Below are 9220 nucleotides of genomic sequence, written 5' to 3' on the forward strand. Positions count from 1 at the left end.
AAAGTCTTCAAATATAAATTCTTACAACCCAAATTCCAGTGAAGTGTGGAAGCCATTAGCATAAAACCTCATTTCAGAGGATCTAGAACTGTAAATAGTGCCCAGTAAATAGCAGCAGTTTATGTTTGTATCACTAAATTGTGCAACTGAGGAAGGATTCAGCAATTGATGGCAACCTATATTGTCCAAGGAAAAGCAAAATTCCCTTTAGAATGCTATTATTGCTCAACCAAGTCTTATTTAAATTAATTATCTTCCCAAAGGAATAGGATTTTGTGACCTTTTCAGGACATTATAATAAAGTGTGCTTTGTTTATTGAGTGTTTTTGAAACAGCTTGGACCAAGATGCAGTTTTGCTCTAATAAAATGTAGCTGGAGCAGCTCCATTACCCTCCCACTCTCTGAAGCCCACAGGACTAAATGGGTGTAACAAAATGAAGTATTTGGCCACGGACCTGTGAGTCCAGTGACTCATCCTGGGTCACATAAAGCTGGTTCCCAGTCAGAGCTGTAACAGAGGTCTGTGCTAATGCTGAGCTTCCCTGCTGCTCCACAGAGTGTGAGGGCATTCAGGGGAAGGGACCTTTCCTGTGCATTCACAGAACCACAGATAATGATGGAGGCAGGAAGGAATTTCCAGAGGTCACCTGGTCCTTCCCCCTGCTCAGGCAGGAGCCCCCAGAGCTGGTTGCCCAGGATTGGATCTGGTTTTTGTTACCCTTAAAGGGAGATATTCCACCAGTGCCCTGGGCAGCCTGTGCCAGAGCTCAGTCACCTGCATGGCAAGGAATATTTCTTATATCCATGGAATTATCCTGTCTTTCAGCTTGTGCCAATCACCTCTGCTCCTGTCAGACTGAGGAGAGGTGGAGGAGTGAGAAGAAGAAGGTTTGGAGACTGGAAAGGCCATGTTGAGCTGCCAGCTGACTTCTCCTCCAAAGCCAGTATTCAGGCTTCATGCTTCTGGAATTTTTTCCTGTGCCAAAGTCCTTGCTTATGGGGCTGGAAAGCTGTGGGAGTTTTGGTTAGAGGGTCTCAGGACCCATCGAGCTGGCTCAGTGTGGAGCTCACTGGTTTTTCAGATTCCCAAATTGCTGGTGCTCTCCACAATGCACAGATAAATAGAAAAACCTCCATCTGAGCAGTTCTGCCAGGGTCTCATCCCTGAGTTTGCTCATTCCATAGGAGCCTGACTGTGCTCCAGCAGATGAGCCATTCTGCTGTGGGAAGGGAGGAAGGGCAGGGATGTCTGGGGTGAAATCCATCCCTATGTTTGTCTGCCTGCATTTCTGTGCTATTCCCATCTCCACTTGCTTTCTGAGACCCTCTCACCTGGGCTGTGTGGAAGCACAGTCCCTCTCCATTCACACAAGCAGAGAATACTGTATGATCCCACAGATTTTATTTTAGGATTTGAGGATTCCATTACTTATGAGGATTGCCTAATCCAACACATCAGCCAGCCAAATTGGCCAAGCATGTCACTGGGGGCTTTCCTATTTTGCTCAACCAGGGAGCTAAATGTTTTCTCTGCCTGGAAAATTTATCAAGAAATATTGTTTCAGAGAAAATGTTTTGGAAGCATCATCCCAAGTGGGGATTAGACTTGTTTTAACTAGGGTAATCTGCAATTGGAAAGCTGCACAGACATCTGAGAGTGCCTGGTGATATGTGGAAGCAAAAAGGTGAGACTGACTCATAAAAATGCACTTGGGGCTGTTTTACAACAGCAATTCACAGAGCATCTGATCCAAAACAAAGCAGGATTTGCTTGCCTGCAGGGATCTCTGTGTATATACAGAGGAAACAAAGGGCTTACATCTTTCAACACAAAATATTTCTGTATAAATAGCTCACAGGAACGCAGCTAATCTCTAAGGCCTTCTGTCAACCAGCTGCAGAAGAGGGAGGAAAGGAAAATCATTTAGGGAAGGGTACCTTCAGCATGAAGGATGGGCTTTTTTGTAGCCAAAAAGGCCCATACTTGGTGCTTCACTTTTGAATCTAAAAATTCAGAACAGGGGTGATTACTTTAAGCAGAAGAGCCTCCTTCAAAAACCAGGGACTGTGTCTTGTCTGTCCCTGAGACTGTGGTGTGGGTTCTGAACAGTTTGATCTCCCACCTGTGCTCTGGTGTTATATAAAAATAAAACTTATCCAGAGAAGAAACTGAGGCAACTCAAACTCTGACTGCCCACACTGCAGGACTATTTCTTCTTTCCAGGATCTGTTAGAGAACAGCCCAACCAGCTCTGCCCAAGACAAAAGTTTGGCTTGGTGTGGGTAGCAGCTCCCCCAAGAAGCCTTCCCCACATGCAGTGAGGGTGAGACCAAGCCAGGTGCCTTACATTGCCTTTGTCATCATCCCTGCTGTGTTTCAATCCCCAGGCTCCTGTGCTTTCCTTAGGAATGCACCCTCAGGTTCATATTCTACAATCACCACCCTGGTGCACCTTGTGACAGGACACAAGGATCAGTTCCTAGAGGAAATAAGTTTTTGGTGCCCCACAGGGCAGCAGAGCTGATTGCCTGATGCATGGGCCACTTTTCAGTGAAACTGGGGCATTTGGGGGCACAAAGGCAAATTCTATCTGTCCATCTGCTGTCAGACACAGAAGAATGTCTAGGAGGGATGCAAGGAAGAAAACTGTCTGCAAGTCAAACAAGGCCCCCGGGTAGCATGGCTTTATGGTGTGTACTCACCTTTAAGGGGCACAGCCTTGTAAGGACAGCCTAACATTTCCTTTCAAACAGAAATACAGAACTCTGGAAGGCATGTAAGCACAAATTTGAGAGCTAACCTCACAACCTCATTCTTATGTGCTAGGGTAACAAGGTGTACAGATCTGGGGTCAGCTCCTCAGGTTACTCAAACCAGAGGACTGAAAAACCTCAGAGTATTGAACTTCTGATTTTCAAATGTTTGTGAAAAAAATTAATGGAAATCAGAAACAGATTTTCACAGGCATGGGGAAGAAGAAGGAATAGACTGCTTTTGGGGAAGGGAGGTGCCTATTTTCTAGATACATGTGCAAACCACATGTTTTTCTCAGCATTTTTTGAAGTCCATGTAATTGACAACATGTTAGCCTGGGAAAGAAGAACAGCTTGCAGAGAGTTTAGAAACACCCTTTTCCATGGACACCTTGGCTCTTGGTGTTGCTGTTGAGCAGGTAAGCAGTGCCATGGCACTGTGGCCCAGAGATCTCAGCGTCTGTGGGTGCAGGGTCAAGGTGGGGACACCCCTGGCAATCAGGGGGATTGATCTCAGCTCTTCCTTTTGCCAGGACTGTCACTGTTCCATGCAATGCAAAGCAGCCAAGCTCATTCTCCAGGTGGGCAGCCAATGGAAGGAGGTGGTGTTCATGTCTCAGTGACAGTGTGGCTGATGTGGTGATGGCTGCAAGCACAATGAATTGCTCAGGAGAGAGGTAAGAATTTGTGAAAGATGGTTTCTGCCAGCTTAGGTTTTCTCCCTCTGATGTGCACACACCCTGAGGCAGTGGGCAGGGATGCCTACATTTGAGGAAAGGCCAGGAATAGCTTGTTGGTCTGTGTAATATTTCAGCTGCACAGGGACAAGAACTGTTCTATGCACAGCAGAAATATTGTGGAAAGTAGCTGACCAACCACACTCTGAGATGGGCTCTAGTTGTGCTTGAATCCCAGGGTTTTCCCCATCACAGACATGATGCTCCATGGTGGTGTCACAGACATCTTTTATGAAAAATCCTTTCCTTAGGATTTTTCCTCCTGAGAAGCTGAGAGGCCTCAGGAACAAAATGTAAACATTGATTATCTGCTGCTGTGGAATGCAACAGGTGCATCTGTGATTGGCCCATGTTGGTTGTTTCTAATTAATGGCCAATCACAGTCAGCTGGCTCAGACACAGATCTGAGCCACAAACTTTTGTGATCATTCTTTGCTATTCTATTCTTAGCTAGCCCTCTGATGAAACCTTTTCTTCTATTCTTTTAGTATAGTTTCAATGTAATATATATAATAAAACAATAAATCAAGCCTTCTGAAACATGGAGTCAGAGCCTCATCTCTTCCCCAGTCCAAGAACCCCTGTGAACACTGTCACATGGTGGGATTCTGTATTAACTCTGGTGTTTAACACAAGGCACCAAAAGCACATTTCATCATGCAGTGAGAGGTGAAACAAAACAAAACCAACCTCTCTTAGGGGACCTGTGGCCAGTCATTGGCCTCAGGAGTGCCAAGGCTCAGGCCTTACATGCCCAACCTCACCATGAAATCCAGACATAAGATTCCATAAACAGTGCATAAACGTGATCTGAACATCCAACACAAGCGCTGCCACCTGACAGGAACATGAAGTGCATGGCTTTGCTGCATTGCTGTCCTACCCTGGATTGATCTGCCTGAAGCAGAAGAGAAATGGAGCCATCACTGTGTGCTGAGGATGCAGAGCCTTCTCCTGAGAGCAGGTGACTGCTGATGACTCCTGTGTATGGGGTTTCCTTTTGGAGCCAGGCACCTTCTGATCTTGGCTGTACCCTAACCCACACTCCAGAGGAGTACTGGAGCAGAGTCCCATTCAAAAATGACTGTTTAGGGTATTTTTAGGGTACTTTACAGACAGGCAGAGGATGTGCTACACAAAAGGTGTTCCATATAAAGGATGTCTGTCATTATTCATGGTGTAGCAGTGTTTCTGGGGCAAACAAGAGTCATGCAGAAGAGCTGTGAAACAGTCTGAGGGAGATTCTGCCTGCCTTTCCACCATGGCCCAAATGGAACTTGGAGTGTTCTTCTCCCTACCAGATCCCTAGATCACAGGATTCAGTCTGCCCTGGCTGTGCCAATTATCAAGGTTCTCCACTCACAGCTTGGGGCACAAGGCTCTGGGGAGCTGCAGGGGTTGAGCAAAGTGAGGGAATGAAAGGTTTCTTTTATTTTTTTTTAGGCTTTGGCTGGTGGTTTTACACATTTTTGAGATCTCATTGGACTCTGCTGTGTCCACCTTCCTTCCCCTGATATCCTGGCTGTCAATGACTGCCCTACTGGCAGAGCAGTATGTGGCAGCATTCTTCAGTCATCTGCTCATGAAAATCAGCTCAAGCTGAAGGATAAAAGTAATTCAGCTGGTTTTCCATGAGAAAAAGAAACAACAGTCCCTCCCACAAATGCATCATCCAGTAGACTGGCAGTGGATGATTAGACTCCATCTAGGAGGAGTAACCACTGATACAAGTGCATCCTAGCAGTGTGTCTAACCAGATAGACATTTCTGCTTGGGTCTCTCTCAACCTCTCCTGTGCCTAAACACTCCTCTGGGAGAGTTTCCAGGAGAAGCAAAACCTAAAAGAGATCAGACATCCTTTCCTGCCTATGCATTTGTTACTCAAACACACTTCAGAAGGAGATCTATTTCAGTTGAGATCATCTGTCCAGGGCAAGATTCTTTCAGAGAGCTTTGCTCTGCAGGTTGGTTTGAATCATCTCCTAACAGCTCTTATGCCATGGCACTCACTTGGAAAGCTGATCCCTAAACATTCCAGCTCCTGGTCAGTTGACAGGACATTTCTTTCAGTTCCCATTGAAATGTGCACATGTGTTCTTCTCCTTGGAGTCTGCACAAAGCCCTGCATTGTGGGCTGCGCTGAATACTAAAACCAGTACAGTTGGCTTAAACTTGCCTTTTTCAAAGATTTGCCCTGCCTCTTTTGAGCAAAACAAAGCCTTTTGTATTTTTGAGGCCAAAATGGTTCAAGAAAGGCAACCACAAGGCATTAAGAGTGTCCAGCTCCTCTCCCATGGCAATTTGGAATCCATTTCCCAGCCCAATGTGAACACAAGGGATAATCATTTGGAACTGTCCTGCATAATTTGCTTTAGGAGCATTGCAGAAAGGAATAGCTGAGAGCAGAGGTGAATGTTCATTCCAGTTCTTCTGCCAGTCTCCAGAGCTGGTAGAAGAGAAGGTTTCTTTCCCCTTCCCATGTGTTGGTTTACCCTCTGAGCCTCCAACACATTCATGATTTTCATAAAGACTTTTGGCAATGAGCAAGGTGAATACACTGGAATTAGAAAAATACCTTTTGAATTCAAGATGGGATTGATGACATTCTCTGGCAATGAAACAACAGAGGTTTGCTAAGGGAGGGGGGCAGGACAGGAAATGAAAAATTCATTAAAAATAAGATGCAGGGAAGAGAAGATCTGGGAGGTGGTGTTGCCTCTAGATTGTGCCAAGCACAGGCACAAACAGATGCCTGTAGTAGCAATGTTTTGCTTTCTCAATCAGCCTGACCACAGAACTAGTTCAGTGACTGGTCTGCGTGAAAGGCAAGCACAGAGGCTTTAAAGAACCAGTTCCCTACCAGCACTACGTGGTACCAACAGCAGCACTTGCCCCATCCGAGGGCAGCACTGGCAGTGCATGGGTATGGGACATGAACAAGCAAGGAAAGCTCTTATCACAGTACTGAGTAATAAAGCACATGAAGTTCCAGTTGTGCCTGTTTAGTTGCCTGGCACCTTGTCCTGAAACCAGTCCTTCCAATCTGCCCTGGGTCCCAGCCAAACCAGGGGGTGGTTCCCTTTGCATCAGGGACTTTCAGTGCAGAAAGCCTCTAGCAGAGAGCCTGCTGCTCCTCTGAGGCACAGGAGGACATGCTCCACTGCCCAGGGTCCTTACAGCAGGTCCATAAAAGATAACAGTACAGTCAGTCACTCAGCACCAAGGGTCCAAGCAAAGATCCAGCATATGACCTGAACTTGGATGAGAAATGTTTCCCTTATTTGTGTCCTGACAAGACGTCAATTTGCAAAATGTGGTGTGAATTCTGCCCCTGTTCTGTGTGTATGGATGTAACTGGGGTGGTGCACTATGAAGTGCGCAGCCTGGGGGGCCAAGCCATCACTTCCCTAGGGACAAGTTATAGGGAGGTTAAAGAAAGGCAGAGCTTAAGTGTTTAATTTTTGCAGGACATACGAGCCTGGGCTCTGTGCCAGTTCATCTAAAAGAAATAAATATTCATGGCTTTGCTGCAGAAAGGCAGCAGTGAGTGGCCCAGACACGGAGGAGGTGCTGGGGCAGCAGCAGCAGGATCTCCCTGGTGCTGGCTCACTGCTCACTGCTGGGCAGAGCTGCCCAGGCTCCTCTGCCTGCCCTGGGCAGCTCCTGCAGGGCACAGCCCCTCCCTCCTGGGGCTCTGCTGGGCTGGGAGGCAATGTCAGCAAAAGGGAATGGGAAAGGCATTTGGGAAAGGGTGGTGAGGTGGAGCTGGAGCAGACCCTGAGAGGAGGCCAAGCCAAGCAATGATCTGACCTAAAGCTTTGCCCTTCACAGGGGCAGCACCAGGATTGGTGCTGAACTCCCAGAAGAGTCCTGGAGGCGAGAGTTCTGCCTTCAGTGGCTGCTAATGACTAGCTGACAAATTTGGGACAAGTACCTTTGTCTATGCAAGGTGGCATTAGAGGGCCCATGTCATTAATGAGGCTGGAAATGGTCTAGTTTGCTGACAAAGCTGAATCACCAACTGTCCTCACTGCAGAGTGCTGTACCAGGTCTTATAGTTGAATACAAATTATAGTTTGTTTGTTTGCTTGATTGTTTTTTAATCCATTCTATATTTAGGTTATAAATAGATATGTTGTGGTTGAAAGCTTAATCTCCCCCATTTACCTATTAAAGTCATGTTCCATAACTTGGAGAAAATAACTCACTGCAATGCAATGACTAAAACACTCCTTTCAAAGCACTTTAACATGTCTGCACATTTCGCAGCTGGGAAAATGCATTATTCACCCATTATATGGTTAGATAACCTAGGGCACATGATTGCAAAGGAACCAGTCCATTCTGAATGAGTACATCTCCTAACTGGAAACACCTTAACCTAATAAAACAGACTTATGAAACTATAGACTTATAATTTACCCTAATTAGCCAGGGACAAACCCTCTGGCCTTCAGTTTGTTTGCTCTTTGCATCTGAGCTTCCATTTGGTTCATGCTGGGTGCTGTGTAGACATTCATTTTCAGTGAATCAGTGAGAGAACCATAAGTCATCCAGGATGACTGACTCACAGTCCCATGATTTTTAGCAACAGACATAGTGGATGGTTTTAGATATGCCTAATAGCACCATTTCACTGGCACCAACATTTTAGGAAAAAGCAGATCAACTGCTCAGAGATACTCCCCTCACATTAATCAACAACACAGTGGAGTCTCATTCACCAGACAGTAAGAGCAGCAAGTCACCTGAATCCCTTTGATTGGCAGCTCAGCTATAAAAATCTTTAATCAAACTGAACTATTTTTCTCCAGGCTTTTTTGCTTCAAACAGCTTTAAAGCACAAGATACAATTCATCCTAAACAATCCTGGGAGAAAGTAAACACGCTGTGAATTATTAGCTAACTTGACCTCCACTTTCTAGTGGAACAATGTCTTTTATGTGAAAAGTTGGAAAACACCAATGAGAACTGATGTGTGACTGCAATTAGCATTGCTGATTACTGTTGCTGTTTTGCCACCCACATCCTTTAGGAGGCTGCTAGAAAAGTTATCTCTTTTCAGAGCTCAGTTAGCCCTGCTATCACATGAGGTGCACAGGTCATGGCTTTCACCGTGGCACGGCACACTGAACTTCCATGCTCTGCAGTATTTTGTGCACAGGCCTGTTTTTTTCCACTTGGACAGCAGCATGCCAGATTTAGTTATTTGATTTACTCCAGCAAGAGGACCTTGACCCTCTTTGCCACTGCTGGTTGAAATGAAATGCTGTCTGCAGTTGCCAAGGATGAAACCTAAGTGAGGAAGCTCAGTTAGGAAAAGAAGGCCTGGTAAAGAAGAACAGTGGAGATTTGGTAACAACCTGAAAGCAGTGCTGACATGACATGGAACTGATCAGTGTCCTGCAAAAAGGAGCTTCCCAGAAGGGCCCTAAAGCAGTGCCTTTTATCAGAAACAGAACCAGGACCAGGGATCAGGACCAGGGCAGTGATCAACCCCCTGTACTTGACACTGATGAGGTCACACCTCAAATCCTGTGCTCAGTTTTGGGCCCCTCACTACAAATAAGATATTGAAGCATTGAGTGTATCCAGGGAAGGGTAATATGGCTGGGGAAGGGTCTGGAGAGTAAATCTTGTGAGGGGCCTTGCAGGGAGCTGGGGGTGTTCATTCTGGAGAAAGGGAGGCTCAGGATAGACCTTATCACTTGCTACAACTCCCTGAAAG

The sequence above is a fragment of the Melospiza melodia genome, chromosome 1 (genome assembly GCF_035770615.1).
Source record: "Melospiza melodia melodia isolate bMelMel2 chromosome 1, bMelMel2.pri, whole genome shotgun sequence".
NCBI classification, from domain to species: Eukaryota; Metazoa; Chordata; class Aves; order Passeriformes; family Passerellidae; genus Melospiza; species Melospiza melodia.